The following is a 16,788-nucleotide window of genomic DNA, read 5'->3' on the forward strand; positions in this document are numbered from 1 at the left end:
TTTTTATGACATTTTGAGGTCATACTAAAGTATGACTTTTTTTGGCCAATTTTGACGCCTTACTATACTATGACGTTTTTTATGACATTTTGAGGTCATACTAAAGTATGACTTTTTTTGGCCGATTTTGACGCCTTACTATACTATGATGTTTTTTATGACATTTTGAGGTCAAAAAAAATTTGGACTTTTTTGGCCCGAAAAAAACGCCATACTATACTATGACGTTTTTTATGACATTTTGAGGTCAAAAAAAATGTGGACTTTTTTCGCCCGAAAAAAACGCCATACTATACTATGACGTTTTTTATGACATTTTGAGGTCAAAAAATTTTTTGACTTTTTTCGCCCGAAAAAAACGCCATACTATACTATGACGTTTTTTATGACATTTTGAGGTCAAAAAAAATTTGGACTTTTTTCGCCCGAAAAAAACGCCATACTATACTATGACGTTTTTTATGACATTTTGAGGTCATACTAAAGTATGACTTTTTTTGGCCGATTTTGACGCCTTACTATACTATGATGTTTTTTATGACATTTTGAGGTCAAAAAAAATTTGGACTTTTTTCGCCCGAAAAAAACGCCATACTATACTATGACGTTTTTTTATGACATTTTGAGGTCATACTAAAGTATGACTTTTTTTGGCCGATTTTGACACCTTACTATACTATGACGTTTTTTATGACATTTTGAGGTCAAAAAAAATTTGGACTTTTTTCGACCGAAAAAAACGCCATACTATACTATGACGTTTTTTATGACATTTTGAGGTCATACTAAAGTATTACTTTTTTTGGCCGATTTTGACGCCTTACTATACTATGACGTTTTTTGGCACATTTTGAGGTCATACTAAAGTATGACTTTTTATGGCCAATTTTGACGCCTTACTATACTCTGACGTTTTTTATGACATTTTGAGGTCAAAAAAAATTTGGACTTTTTTCGCCCGAAAAAAACGGCATACCATACTATGACGTTTTTTATGACATTTTGAGGTCAAAAAAATTTTTGACTTTTTTCGCCCGAAAAAAACGCCATACTATACTATGACGTTTTTTATGACATTTTGAGGTCAAAAAAAATTTGGACTTTTTTCGCCCGAAAAAAACGCCATACTATACTATGACGTTTTTTATGACATTTTGAGGTCATACTAAAGTATGACTTTTTTTGGCCGATTTTGACGCCTTACTATACTATGACGTTTTTTATGACATTTTGAGGTCAAAAAAAATTTGGACTTTTTTCGCCCGAAAAAAACGCCATACTATACTATGACGTTTTTTATGACATTTTGAGGTCATACTAAAGTATGACTTTTTATGGCCGATTTTGACGCCTTACTATACTATGACGTTTTTTATGACATTTTGAGGTCAAAAAAAATTTGGACTTTTTTCGCCCGAAAAAAACGCCATACTATACTATGACGTTTTTTATGACATTTTGAGGTCAAAAAAATTTTTGACTTTTTTCGCCCGAAAAAAACGCCATACTATACTATGACGTTTTTTATGACATTTTGAGGTCAAAAAAAATGTGGACTTTTTTCGCCCGAAAAAAACGCCATACTATACTATGACGTTTTTTATGACATTTTGAGGTCATACTAAAGTATGACTTTTTTTGGCCGATTTTGACGCCTTACTATACTATGACGTTTTTTATGACATTTTGAGGTCAAAAAAAATTTGGACTTTTTTCGCCCGAAAAAAACGCCATACTATACTATGACGTTTTTTATGACATTTTGAGGTCATACTAAAGTATGACTTTTTATGGCCGATTTTGACGCCTTACTATACTATGACGTTTTTTATGACATTTTGAGGTCAAAAAAAATTTGGACTTTTTTCGCCCGAAAAAAACGCCATACTATACTATGACGTTTTTTATGACATTTTGAGGTCAAAAAAATTTTTGACTTTTTTCGCCCGAAAAAAACGCCATACTATACTATGACGTTTTTTAGGACATTTTGAGGTCAAAAAAAATTTGGACTTTTTTCGCCCGAAAAAGACGCCGTACTATACTATGACGTTTTTTATGACATTTTGAGGTCATACTAAAGTATGACTTTTTTTGGCCGATTTTGACGCCTTACTATACTATGATGTTTTTTATGACATTTTGAGGTCAAAAAAAATTTGGACTTTTTTGGCCCGAAAAAAACGCCATACTATACTATGACGTTTTTTATGACATTTTGAGGTAAAAAAAAATGTGGACTTTTTTCGCCCGAAAAAAACGCCATACTATACTATGACGTTTTTTATGACATTTTGAGGTCAAAAATTTTTTTGACTTTTTTCGCCCGAAAAAAACGCCATACTATACTATGATGTTTTTTATGACATTTTGAGGTCAAAAAAAATTTGGACTTTTTTCGCCCGAAAAAAACGCCGTACTATACTATGACGTTTTTTATGACATTTTGAGGTCATACTAAAGTATGACTTTTTTTGGCCGATTTTGACGCCTTACTATACTATGACGTTTTTTATGACATTTTGAGGTCAAAAAAAATTTGGACTTTTTTCGCCCGAAAAAAACGCCATACTATACTATGACGTTTTTTATGACATTTTGAGGTCATACTAAAGTATGACTTTTTTTGGCCGATTTTGACGCCTTACTATACTATGACGTTTTTTATGACATTTTGAGGTCAAAAATTTTTTTCACTTTTTTCGCCCGAAAAAAACGCCATACTATACTATGACGTTTTTTATGACATTTTGAGGTCAAAAAAATTTTTGACTTTTTTCGCCCGAAAAAAACGCCATACTATACTATGACGTTTTTTATGACATTTTGAGGTCAAAAAAAATTTGGACTTTTTTCGCCCGAAAAAAACGCCATACTATACTATGACGTTTTTTATGACATTTTGAGGTCATACTAAAGTATGACTTTTTTTGGCCGATTTTGACGCCTTACTATACTATGACGTTTTTTATGACATTTTGAGGTCAAAAAAAATTTGGACTTTTTTGGCCCGAAAAAAACGCCATACTATACTATGACGTTTTTTATGACATTTTGAGGTCAAAAAATTTTTTGACTTTTTTCGCCCGAAAAAAACGCCATACTATACTATGACGTTTTTTATGACATTTTGAGGTCAAAAAAAATTTGGACTTTTTTCGCCCGAAAAAAACGCCATACTATACTATGACGTTTTTTATGACATTTTGAGGTCATACTAAAGTATGACTTTTTTTGGCCGATTTTGACGCCTTATTGTTCTATGACGTTTTTTATGACATTTTGAGGTCAAAAAAAATTTGGACTTTTTTCGCCCGCAAAAAACACCATACTATACTATAACGTTTTTTATGACATTTTGAGGTCAAAAATTTTTTTGACTTTTTTCGCCCGAAAAAAACGCCATACTATACTATGACGTTTTTTATGACATTTTGAGGTCAAAAAAATTTTTGACTTTTTTCGCCCGAAAAAAACGCCATACTATACTATGACGTTTTTTATGACATTTTGAGGTCAAAAAAAATTTGGACTTTTTTCGCCCGAAAAAAACGCCATACTATACTATGACGTTTTTTATGACATTTTGAGGTCATACTAAAGTATGACTTTTTTTGGCCGATTTTGACACCTTACTATACTATGACGTTTTTTATGACATTTTGAGGTCAAAAAAAATTGTGACTTTTTTCGCCCGAAAAAAACGGCATACTATACTATGACGTTTTTTATGACATTTTGAGGTCAAAAATTTTTTTGACTTTTTTCGCCCGAAAAAAACGCCATACTATACTATGACGTTTTTTATGACATTTTGAGGTCATACTAAAGTATGACTTTTTATGGCCAATTTTGACGCCTTACTATACTATGACGTTTTTTATGACATTTTGAGGTCAAAAAAAATTGTGACTTTTTTCGCCCGAAAAAAACGCCATACTATACTATGACGTTTTTTATGACATTTTGAGGTCAAAAAAAATTTGGACTTTTTCCGCCCGAAAAAAACGCCATACTATACTATGACGTTTTTTATGACATTTTGAGGTCATACTAAAGTATGACTTTTTTTGGCCGATTTTGACGCCTTACTATACTATGACGTTTTTTGGCACATTTTGAGGTCATACTAAAGAATGACTTTTTTTGGCCGATTTTGACGCCTTACTATACTATGACGTTTTTTATGACATTTTGAGGTCAAAAAAAATTTGGACTTTTTTCGCCCGAAAAAAACACCATACTATACTATGACGTTTTTTATGACATTTTGAGGTCAAAAAATTTTTTGACTTTTTTCGCCCGAAGAAAACGCCATACTATACTATGATGTTTTTTATGACATTTTGAGGTCATACTAAAGTATGACTTTTTTTGGCCGATTTTGACGCCTTACTATACTATGACGTTTTTTATGACATTTTGAGGTCATACTAAAGTATGACTTTTTTTGGCCGATTTTGACGCCTTACTATACTATGATGTTTTTTATGACATTTTGAGGTCAAAAAAAATTTGGACTTTTTTGGCCCGAAAAAAACGCCATACTATACTATGACGTTTTTTATGACATTTTGAGGTCAAAAAAAATGTGGACTTTTTTCGCCCGAAAAAAACGCCATACTATACTATGACGTTTTTTATGACATTTTGAGGTCAAAAAAATTTTTGTCTTTTTTCGCCCGAAAAAAACGCCATAGTATACTATGACGATTTTTATGACATTTTGAATTCAAAAAAAATTTGGACTTTTTTCGCCCGAAAAAAAACGCCATACTCTATACTATGATGTTTTTTATGACATTTTGAGGTCAAAAAAAATTTGGACTTTTTTCGCCCGAAAAAAACGCCATACTATACTATGACGTTTTTTATGACATTTTGAGGTCATACTAAAGTATGACTTTTTTCGCCCGAAAAAAACGCCATACTATACTATGACGTTTTTTATGACATTTTGAGGTCAAAAAAGTTTTTGACTTTTTTCGCCCGAAAAAAACGCCATACTATACTATGACGTTTTTTATGACATTTTGAGGTCAAAAAAATTTTTGTCTTTTTTCGCCCGAAAAAAACGCCATAGTATACTATGACGATTTTTATGACATTTTGAATTCAAAAAAAATTTGGACTTTTTTCGCCCGAAAAAAACGCCATACTCTATACTATGATGTTTTTTATGACATTTTGAGGTCAAAAAAAATTTGGACTTTTTTCGCCCGAAAAAAACGCCATACTATACTATGACGTTTTTTATGACATTTTGAGGTCATACTAAAGTATGACTTTTTTCGCCCGAAAAAAACGCCATACTATACTATGACGTTTTTTATGACATTTTGAGGTCAAAAAATTTTTTGACTTTTTTCGCCCGAAAAAAACGCCATACTATACTATGACGTTTTTTATGACATTTTGAGGTCAAAAAAAATTTGGACTTTTTTCGCCCGAAAAAAACGCCATACTATACTATGACGTTTTTTATGACATTTTGAGGTCATACTAAAGTATGACTTTTTTTGGCCGATTTTGACGCCTTACTATACTATGACGTTTTTTATGACATTTTGAGGTCAAAAAAATTTGGACTTTTTTCGCCCGAAAAAAACGCCATACTATACTATGACGTTTTTTATGACATTTTGAGGTCAAAAAAAATTGTGACTTTTTTCGCCCGAAAAAAACGCCATACTATACTATGACGTTTTTTATGACATTTTGAGGTCAAAAAAAATTTGGACTTTTTTCGCCCGAAAAAAACGCCATACTATACTATGACGTTTTTTATGACATTTTGAGGTCATACTAAAGTATGACTTTTTTTGGCCGATTTTGACGCCTTATTATTCTATGACGTTTTTTATGACATTTTGAGGTCAAAAAAAATTTGAACTTTTTTCGCCCGAAAAAAACTCCATACTATACTATGACGTTTTTTATGACATTTTGAGGTCAAAAAATTTTTTGACTTTTTTCGCCCGAAAAAAACGCCATACTATACTATGACGTTTTTTATGACATTTTGAGGTCATACTAAAGTATGACTTTTTTTGGCCGATTTTGACGCCTTACTATACTATGACGTTTTTTATGACATTTTGAGGTCATACTAAAGTATGACTTTTTTTGGCCGATTTTGACGCCTTACTATACTATGATGTTTTTTATGACATTTTGAGGTCAAAAAAAATTTGGACTTTTTTGGCCCGAAAAAAACGCCATACTATACATTGACGTTTTTTATGACATTTTGAGGTCAAAAAAAATGTGGACTTTTTTCGCCCGAAAAAAACGCCATACTATACTATGACGTTTTTTATGACATTTTGAGGTCAAACAATTTTTTGACTTTTTTCGCCCGAAAAAAACGCCATACTATACTATGACGTTTTTTATGACATTTTGAGGTCAAAAAAAATTTGGACTTTTTTCGCCCGAAAAAAACGCCATACTATACTATGACGTTTTTTATGACATTTTGAGGTCAAACAATTTCTTGACTTTTTTCGCCCGAAAAAAACGCCATACTATACTATGACGTTTTTTATGACATTTTGAGGTCAAAAAAAATTTGGACTTTTTTCGCCCGAAAAAAACGCCATACTATACTATGACGTTTTTTATGACATTTTGAGGTCATACTAAAGTATGACTTTTTTTGGCCGATTTTGACGCCTTATTATTCTATGACGTTTTTTATGACATTTTGAGGTCAAAAAAAATTTGTACTTTTTTCGCCCGAAAAAAACGCCATACTATACTATGACGTTTTTTATGACATTTTGAGGTCAAAAAAAATTTGGACTTTTTTCGCCCGAAAAAAACGCCATACTATACTATGACGTTTTTTATGACATTTTGAGGTCAAAAATTTTTTTGACTTTTTTCACCCGAAAAAAACGCCATACTATACTATGATGTTTTTTATGACATTTTGAGGTCATACTAAAGTATGACTTTTTATGGCCGATTTTGACGCCTTACTATACTATGACGTTTTTTATGACATTTTGAGGTCAAAAAAAATTTGTACTTTTTTCGCCCGAAAAAAACGCCATACTATACTATGACGTTTTTTATGACATTTTGAGGTCAAAAAAAATTTGGACTTTTTTCGCCCGAAAAAAACGCCATACTATACTATGACGTTTTTTATGACATTTTGAGGTCATACTAAAGTATGACTTTTTATGGCCGATTTTGACGCCTTACTATACTATGACGTTTTTTATGACATTTTGAGGTCAAAAAAAATTTGGGCTTTTTTCGCCCGAAAAAAACGCCATACTATACTATGACGTTTTTTATGACATTTTGAGGTCATACTAAAGTATGACTTTTTTTGGCCGATTTTGACGCCTTACTATACTATGACGTTTTTTATGACATTTTGAGGTCAAAAAAAATTCTGACTTTTTTCGCCCGAAAAAAACGCCATACTATACTATGACGTTTTTTATGACATTTTGAGGTCAAAAATTTTTTTGACTTTTTTCGCCCGAAAAAAACGCCATACTATACTATGACGTTTTTTATGACATTTTGAGGTCAAAAAAAATGTGGACTTTTTTCGCCCGAAAAAAACGCCATACTATACTCTGACGTTTTTTATGACATTTTGAGGTCAAAAATTTTTTTGACTTTTTTCGCCCGAAAAAAACGCCATACTATTCTATGACGTTTTTTATGACATTTTGAGGTCATACTAAAGTATGACTTTTTACGGCCGATTTTGACGCCTTACTATACTATGACGTTTTTTAGGACATTTTGAGGTCAAAAAAAATTTGGACTTTTTTCGCCCGAAAAAAACGCCATACTATACTATGACGTTTTTTATGACATTTTGAGGTCATACTAAAGTATGACTTTTTTTGGCCGATTTTGACGCCTTATTGTTCTATGACGTTTTTTATGACATTTTGAGGTCAAAAAAAATTTGGACTTTTTTCGCCCGAAAAAAACACCATACTATACTATGACGTTTTTTATGACATTTTGAGGTAAAAAAAAATGTGGACTTTTTTCGCCCGAAAAAAACGCCATACTATACTATGACGTTTTTTATGACATTTTGAGGTCAAAAAATTTTTTGACTTTTTTCGCCCGAAAAAAACGCCATACTATACTATGATGTTTTTTATGACATTTTGAGGTCAAAAAAAATTTGGACTTTTTTCGCCCGAAAAAAACGCCATACTATACTATGACGTTTTTTATGACATTTTGAGGTCAAAAAAAATGTGGACTTTTTTCGCCCGAAAAAAACGCCATACTATACTATGACGTTTTTTATGACATTTTGAGGTCAAAAAATTTTTTGACTTTTTTCGCCCGAAAAAAACGCCATACTATACTATGACGTTTTTTATGACATTTTGAGGTCAAAAAAAATTTGGACTTTTTTCGCCCGAAAAAAACGCCATACTATACTATGACGTTTTTTATGACATTTTGAGGTCAAAAAAAATGTGGACTTTTTTCGCCCGAAAAAAACGCCATACTATACTATGACGTTTTTTATGACATTTTGAGGTCAAAAAAATTTTTGACTTTTTTCGCCCGAAAAAAACGCCATACTATACTATGACGATTTTTATGACATTTTGAGGTCAAAAAAAATTTGGACTTTTTTCGCCCGAAAAAAACGCCATACTATACTATGACGTTTTTTATGACATTTTGAGGTCATACTAAAGTATGACTTTTTTTGGCCGATTTTGACGCCTTACTATACTATGACGTTTTTTATGACATTTTGAGGTCATACTAAAGTATGACTTTTTTTGGCCGATTTTGACGCCTTACTATACTATGATGTTTTTTATGACATTTTGAGGTCAAAAAAAATTTGGACTTTTTTGGCCCGAAAAAAACGCCATACTATACTATGACGTTTTTTATGACATTTTGAGGTAAAAAAAAATGTGGACTTTTTTCGCCCGAAAAAAACGCCATACTATACTATGACGTTTTTTATGACATTTTGAGGTCAAAAAAATTTTTGACTTTTTTCGCCCGAAAAAAACGCCATACTATACTATGACGATTTTTATGACATTTTGAGGTCAAAAAAAATTTGGACTTTTTTCGCCCGAAAAAAACGCCATACTATACTATGACGTTTTTTATGACATTTTGAGGTCATACTAAAGTATGACTTTTTTTGGCCGATTTTGACGCCTTACTATACTATGACGTTTTTTATGACATTTTGAGGTCAAAAAAAATTTGGACTTTTTTGGCCCGAAAAAAACGCCATACTATACTATGACGTTTTTTATGACATTTTGAGGTAAAAAAAAATGTGGACTTTTTTGGCCCGAAAAAAACGCCATACTATACTATGACGTTTTTTATGACATTTTGAGGTCAAAAAATTTTTTGACTTTTTTCGCCCGAAAAAAACGCCATACTATACTATGATGTTTTTTATGACATTTTGAGGTCAAAAAAAATTTGGACTTTTTTCGCCCGAAAAAAACGCCATACTATACTATGACGTTTTTTATGACATTTTGAGGTCAAAAAAAATGTGGACTTTTTTCGCCCGAAAAAAACGCCATACTATACTATGACGTTTTTTATGACATTTTGAGGTCAAAAAAATTTTTGACTTTTTTCGCCCGAAAAAAACGCCATACTATACTATGACAATTTTTATGACATTTTGAGGTCAAAAAAAATTTGGACTTTTTTCGCCCGAAAAAAACGCCATACTATACTATGACGTTTTTTATGACATTTTGAGGTCATACTAAAGTATGACTTTTTTTGGCCGATTTTGACGCCTTACTATACTATGACGTTTTTTATGACATTTTGAGGTCATACTAAAGTATGACTTTTTTTGGCCGATTTTGACGCCTTACTATACTATGATGTTTTTTATGACATTTTGAGGTCAAAAAAAATTTGGACTTTTTTGGCCCGAAAAAAACGCCATACTATACTATGACGTTTTTTATGACATTTTGAGGTAAAAAAAAATGTGGACTTTTTTCGCCCGAAAAAAACGCCATACTATACTATGACGTTTTTTATGACATTTTGAGGTCAAAAAAATTTTTGACTTTTTTCGCCCGAAAAAAACGCCATACTATACTATGACGATTTTTATGACATTTTGAGGTCAAAAAAAATTTGGACTTTTTTCGCCCGAAAAAAACGCCATACTATACTATGACGTTTTTTATGACATTTTGAGGTCATACTAAAGTATGACTTTTTTTGGCCGATTTTGACGCCTTACTATACTATGACGTTTTTTATGACATTTTGAGGTCAAAAAAAATTTGGACTTTTTTGGCCCGAAAAAAACGCCATACTATACTATGACGTTTTTTAAGACATTTTGAGGTCATACTAAAGTATGACTTTTTACGGCCGATTTTGACACCTTACTATACTATGACGTTTTTTATGACATTTTGAGGTCAAAAAAAATTTGGACTTTTTTCGCCCGAAAAAAACGCCATACTATACTATGACGTTTTTTATGACATTTTGAGGTCAAAAAAAATTTGGACTTTTTTCGCCCGAAAAAAACGCCATACTATACTATGACGTTTTTTATGACATTTTGAGGTCATACTAAAGTATGACTTTTTTTGGCCGATTTTGACGCCTTACTATACTATGACGTTTTTTATGACATTTTGAGGTCAAAAAAATGTGGACTTTTTTTGGCCGATTTTGACGCCTTACTATACTATGACGTTTTTTATGACATTTTGAGGTCAAAAAAAATTTGTACTTTTTTCGCCCGAAAAAAACGCCATACTATACTATGACGTTTTTTATGACATTTTGAGGTCAAAAAAAATTTGGACTTTTTTCGCCCGAAAAAAACGCCATACTATACTATGACGTTTTTTATGACATTTTGAGGTCATACTAAAGTATGACTTTTTTTGGCCGATTTTGACGCCTTACTATACTATGACGTTTTTTATGACATTTTGAGGTCAAAAAAATGTGGACTTTTTTTGGCCGATTTTGACGCCTTACTATACTATGACGTTTTTTATGACATTTTGAGGTCAAAAAAAATGTGTACTTTTTTCGCCCGAAAAAAACGCCATACTATACTATGACGTTTTTTATGACATTTTGAGGTCATACTAAAGTATGACTTTTTTTGGCCGATTTTGACGCCTTACTATACTATGACGTTTTTTATGACATTTTGAGGTCAAAAAAAATGTGGACTTTTTTCGCCCGAAAAAAACGCCATACTATACTATGACGTTTTTTATGACATTTTGAGGTCAAAAAAATTTTTGACTTTTTTCGCCCGAAAAAAACGCCATACTATACTATGACGATTTTTATGACATTTTGAGGTCAAAAAAAATTTGGACTTTTTTCGCCCGAAAAAAACGCCATACTATACTATGACGTTTTTTATGACATTTTGAGGTCATACTAAAGTATGACTTTTTTTGGCCGATTTTGACGCCTTACTATACTATGACGTTTTTTATGACATTTTGAGGTCAAAAAAAATTTGGACTTTTTTCGCCCGAAAAAAACGCCATACTATACTATGACGTTTTTTAAGACATTTTGAGGTCATACTAAAGTATGACTTTTTACGGCCGATTTTGACGCCTTACTATACTATGACGTTTTTTATGACATTTTGAGGTCAAAAAAAATTTGGACTTTTTTCGCCCGAAAAAAACGCCATACTATACTATGACGTTTTTTATGACATTTTGAGGTCAAAAAAAATTTGGACTTTTTTCGCCCGAAAAAAACGCCATACTATACTATGACGTTTTTTATGACATTTTGAGGTCATACTAAAGTATGACTTTTTTTGGCCGATTTTGACGCCTTACTATACTATGACGTTTTTTATGACATTTTGAGGTCAAAAAAATGTGGACTTTTTTTGGCCGATTTTGACGCCTTACTATACTATGACGTTTTTTATGACATTTTGAGGTCAAAAAAAATTTGTACTTTTTTCGCCCGAAAAAAACGCCATACTATACTATGACGTTTTTTATGACATTTTGAGGTCAAAAAAAATGCGGACTTTTTTCGCCCGTAAAAAACGCCATACTATACTATGACGTTTTTTATGACATTTTGAGGTCAAAAAAAATTTGGACTTTTTTCGCCCGAAAAAAACGCCATACTATACTATGACGTTTTTTATGACATTTTGAGGTCATACTAAAGTATGACTTTTTTGGTCGATTTTGACGCCTTACTATACTATGACGTTTTTTATGACATTTTGAGGTCAAAAAAATGTGGACTTTTTTTGGCCGATTTTGACGCCTTACTATACTATGACGTTTTTTATGACATTTTGAGGTCAAAAAAAATTTGGACTTTTTTCGCCCGAAAAAAACGCCATACTATACTATGACGTTTTTCATGACATTTTCTGTATATATGGAGAGCAGATGAGATTAGGGCTGTTGGAATGAAGAGAAGATAGTGGAGGTATTGGTGCAGTTGAGCTCCTTTTTCTTGGAGCCATAAATTTCTGTTTATGCCAGTGTGCCATGTGAGCTATATATTGGAAATACATACATTCTACATAGATGTGTTAACATGGAGTTGTCATGACAAGCTGTGTAGATTTAGGATATTGTGTGGATCTTACATCATCAATCTATTAGCAGGGCACAGCAGGGAATTGAACCCCACCCTAGTGTACTAGGTGTACCATAACCAGTGCCTTTTGCTTTTTGATGTGATGTAAAGGTAAAACAAAACCTATATTTCAACAACATTTATTAAATATTGTTATCAACATATCTAGTTAGAATGAGATATGGCATTCGTGGAAATGCTGTTGTAATGTAGGAAAGAAAACCTTACTTTTAATAATGTATATGCTTTAGAATCAAAGCATGGATTTATGACATATAATCTATAATGTGTTATGCATTTTTGCATTACGTCTGTGGGTAAGTGGTGATGTGCATGATTGTATATGATTTGAAATAGTTCTTAATTGTTGAGAAAGTAGAGAAAGCAAAGGATTTGGACATGTAAAGAGCACACAAACACACAGAAATGTAGAAAGTGCACCAGAGCTCATTTGTGCTCCAGCAAAAAAAACACAGTATATATAAAAATATAAGTTCAGAAAAACAGGTAAAAAAGATGGCAACATATCTCTGTTCTGAATCACCAATAGAAACACAGTCAAAATAAAAATATAAGACATCATTCATCAATCATAAGACACCACTGAACCAAACAACTAGTCCCACTCAACTAAAATCCCACCTCCCTACATTTAATCATGAAATGTGTATGGTTAAAATACAAATTATACAATGCTTGGAAAAACAATGTCTAACTTTTAACAACAGGCTCCATTAACCTGCTTCATCAACATCTTGTAACCACATTACACATGTAGTCACATAAACACAACTCGCTCAAAGTACAAATGTCCATTAAAGCTAACTTTTTCATATATATATTTATATATACAAAAATAAAGGGCAGCCGTGGCGCAGCAAGTTAAGAGTGCGGCTTTGGACTTTGGACCAGCCTGAGATCGGAGGGTCGTGGGTTCGATCCCTTGATCCACAAAAAACGGATACGGTGAAGGAGACACACCTCCCCTACCTCTGTGACCATGACCAACCAGGGGTAGCCCCCTGCCCCAGCTTCTGCCCCATGCTTGTGTGTGTGTGTTTACTTGGTGTGGGCAAAATGCAGAGAGTGATTTCCCCAGGAGGCATCAATAAAGTAACTAAATGCATATATATATATACACAAACATTTTAGTGTTATATAATATATATTTAGTATACTTTAGTGTGATAAAATATGACTTTTTTTGGCATATTTTGACGCCTTACGGCTGTATGACTTTTTTTTGACATATTTTGACGCCTTACTATACTATGACGTTTTTTATGACATTTTGAGGTCATATAAAATATGACTTTTTTTGGTCTTGCTAAAATAAACAGCCCTGATCAATAGATCCCAAAAACACAAAAATGTAACAGCGTGTAAATTATATGTTTTTTAGGCTGTAATGTTGGCTATTTTAACATGGGGGTAAATGGATAATTGCTCACTTCTGGAGCCAGCCCCCAGCGGCAGCCGAGAAACGCGAACGCGGAAGTGATCCTCACTGCTGCAACCTACAACTCTTGCCTCTGCCACCTGCGGCTGCGAGGACACGCTGCTGCGGTACACTGATACTGCATTTTATAGGGTAAAAAAAACGTTCCGACCACTGGCCAGCCCGCCCCTGACTGACAGCGCTGGTTAACAGGCAGACTGAAACAGAAGGGTGTCATGTCAGAATAGATTTGTTATGTTCCCCCCTTGGTGTTAATGGTTTGAAAGGCCCCCTGGTTTGGCTGCGTGGCAGCGCTTCAGAGCCCATTAGAAACTCGCTGCAGTCATTACCGCAGAATTCCCCCGTCCGGCCCGCGCCGCCCCTCACCACCGCTTAATCTAATTAGATAGCCGGGCCCCTGGCTTTTGAGGGGGATGGGGAGTCGGTGTGTGTGTGTGTGTGTGTGTGTGTGTAGGGGGGGGGGTTCTTCTATTGATATTCATTAAAAATACATAATTTATCACTAAGCTTTCGGAGGTGCGGCGCGCTCAGACTTCCGTAGGTTGACACAGAGTTGAGAAAAGATTTACTTGATCCAACTTCATCTAGAACCGCTGATCACTGCCGCGGAATTATTCCTCTGGATTAATTATCCTTACAGACTCAGTCAGAAAATATTTAATATGAGAGTAACAGACTAATACAACAACTGACTGATAGACCAACGACATCATGGATATTGTCGTTATTGCTATGGTGTGACAATAATAATAATAATAATAATAAGAATAAGAATAAGAATAAGAATATAACAACAACAACAACAACAACAACAACAACAACAATAATAATAATGATAATAATATAATTTGGGTGAACAGTAATTTTTTGGTCTTATGTCAGAGTTGTAGGGAAAATTCTGCTGGAGGCTGAGAACAACATTTTAAACTGGTCTCATTTGTCCCACTGAACAGAGAATAGAGACTATGGCAGACAGGATGTCCGATGATCCGATGTCAGGACTTAAGGGTTTTAATTTCATTTTGCACCATAAACACCAAAAATCTACCCGAAGCAAATAATGATGGCATTTGATTTTACGATTTTTTTGTAACCCTCCGTTCTACTCAAATCCATTACTCATGTAAAAAGAAAATAAACAAAAAAAATCCTATACATGAACGAATTCTTCTTCTTCCTCTACCTTGATGTTTATTTGGTTGATTAAAAAATTGAACATTTTTTTAATATTTTAGACGAACTTACGAAGTTTTAAATCCGAACTTAAATCCTTTATTTCCAACCTGAATCTCGGTGCTTGATGCTTCGGGCCCGTTCGGCAGTGGCTGCAGGCTTTAGGGGCCCAATTTTTCCAGTTCCCCGCGCTCTGACTTACACTAACTGTGTGTGGACACTAGGGGGAGCAAGAGTCCGCGTTTGGAGATGTGAAGCCACGACAGTCACCTCAACCATAGCTTCAGGGGAGCTTCAGATTTTTGGACGGGGTTTTTAAGTATTATTTCAAGGATTATAGGACCATTAGATGAGTTTATTCATTCACTCCAAAATAGGACAGTTGACAGAGGTGTCCCTCAGCTGGGCCCTAACTGAACTCCGTCTGACCTGCTGATATCCCCTTTAGGAAGATAAGAGAAGGTCAGAGAACCTTATGTGAATGTGTTAACTGTTTAGAGTACCTGTTTTTTTTTAATCATTAAAACTACAATTAGTTCACCACCACCCACACAAGTTTGTATCTTACTTGTCATTTAGATGTTCCTTGGCTTTCAGTAGTGAGTTTTTCGCCTTTGGGTAAATTATGTTTCTCAACCGTTTCAAATAATCGCAGTCCTGATAAAAACACTGACACTTGCAATTATTCAGGATCATTTACACAGATGTCGAAATGGACCGTTTCCAGAAGTCAAACCCTGAATTCATCAGGAACCTAACTTAAATCCGCGGTTCACTAACACACATGGGCCCCATCAGACCGCTACACTAACACATCTCCTCACTTTATAGATCCCTATAGCTATAGGCTGCTCCGAGAACAGGGAAAATGCTGGGCTGTCCCAAGAGTACCATTCCGCTCCCGCCGTTCATCTTCATAACAACCCGTTTAGTGAAAAATTAACAACGACTTAACTACGACGGCCATAAACACGTCCGTGCATTAACCTACAGGCAGATGGATAGACGGATGGATGGATGTGGACTGTGTTGTGGTGGTGGTGGGTGGCTAGAGAGGGGAGTCTGCACGGTGCACGACTCTCTATAAAGACACCTGATCCTGCTGTTGTCTGCAGCAGGGGTTCGTGGTCTGGGGCCCTCCAGGGGTCCTTTGAGGGGGTTCCGACGCAAGTGCCAGTGCAGCAAAAATAAAAATGTACAGCTCTGTCAGACACTTAAAGTTGAAATTTCCTTATTTCAAGGAAACATGTAGACATTAATAATTCTCACACCATGTTCAAAAACGGTCATCCAGCCTCTCTGTGCTGACTTGAAACTCAAACTCACCCGTCACATCCTACAGAAGAAGGAGCTGGCATTGGGGGTGGAGGGGAATGAGTGTGTCTGTGTGTGAGCAGAGGGGTGGTGGTGGTGGTGGTGGTGGTGGGGGGGGGGGGGGGGGGGGGGGGCTGATAATTTGGTCTATAGCCGTGTAATCCCGCCTGATTTCATCTAATACCACCGGTCCGACGCAACGGCGTGCGCGCACATCCCCCGATGTG

This window comes from Toxotes jaculatrix, chromosome 11, assembly GCF_017976425.1.
Source record: "Toxotes jaculatrix isolate fToxJac2 chromosome 11, fToxJac2.pri, whole genome shotgun sequence".
Classification (NCBI taxonomy): Eukaryota; Metazoa; Chordata; class Actinopteri; family Toxotidae; genus Toxotes; species Toxotes jaculatrix.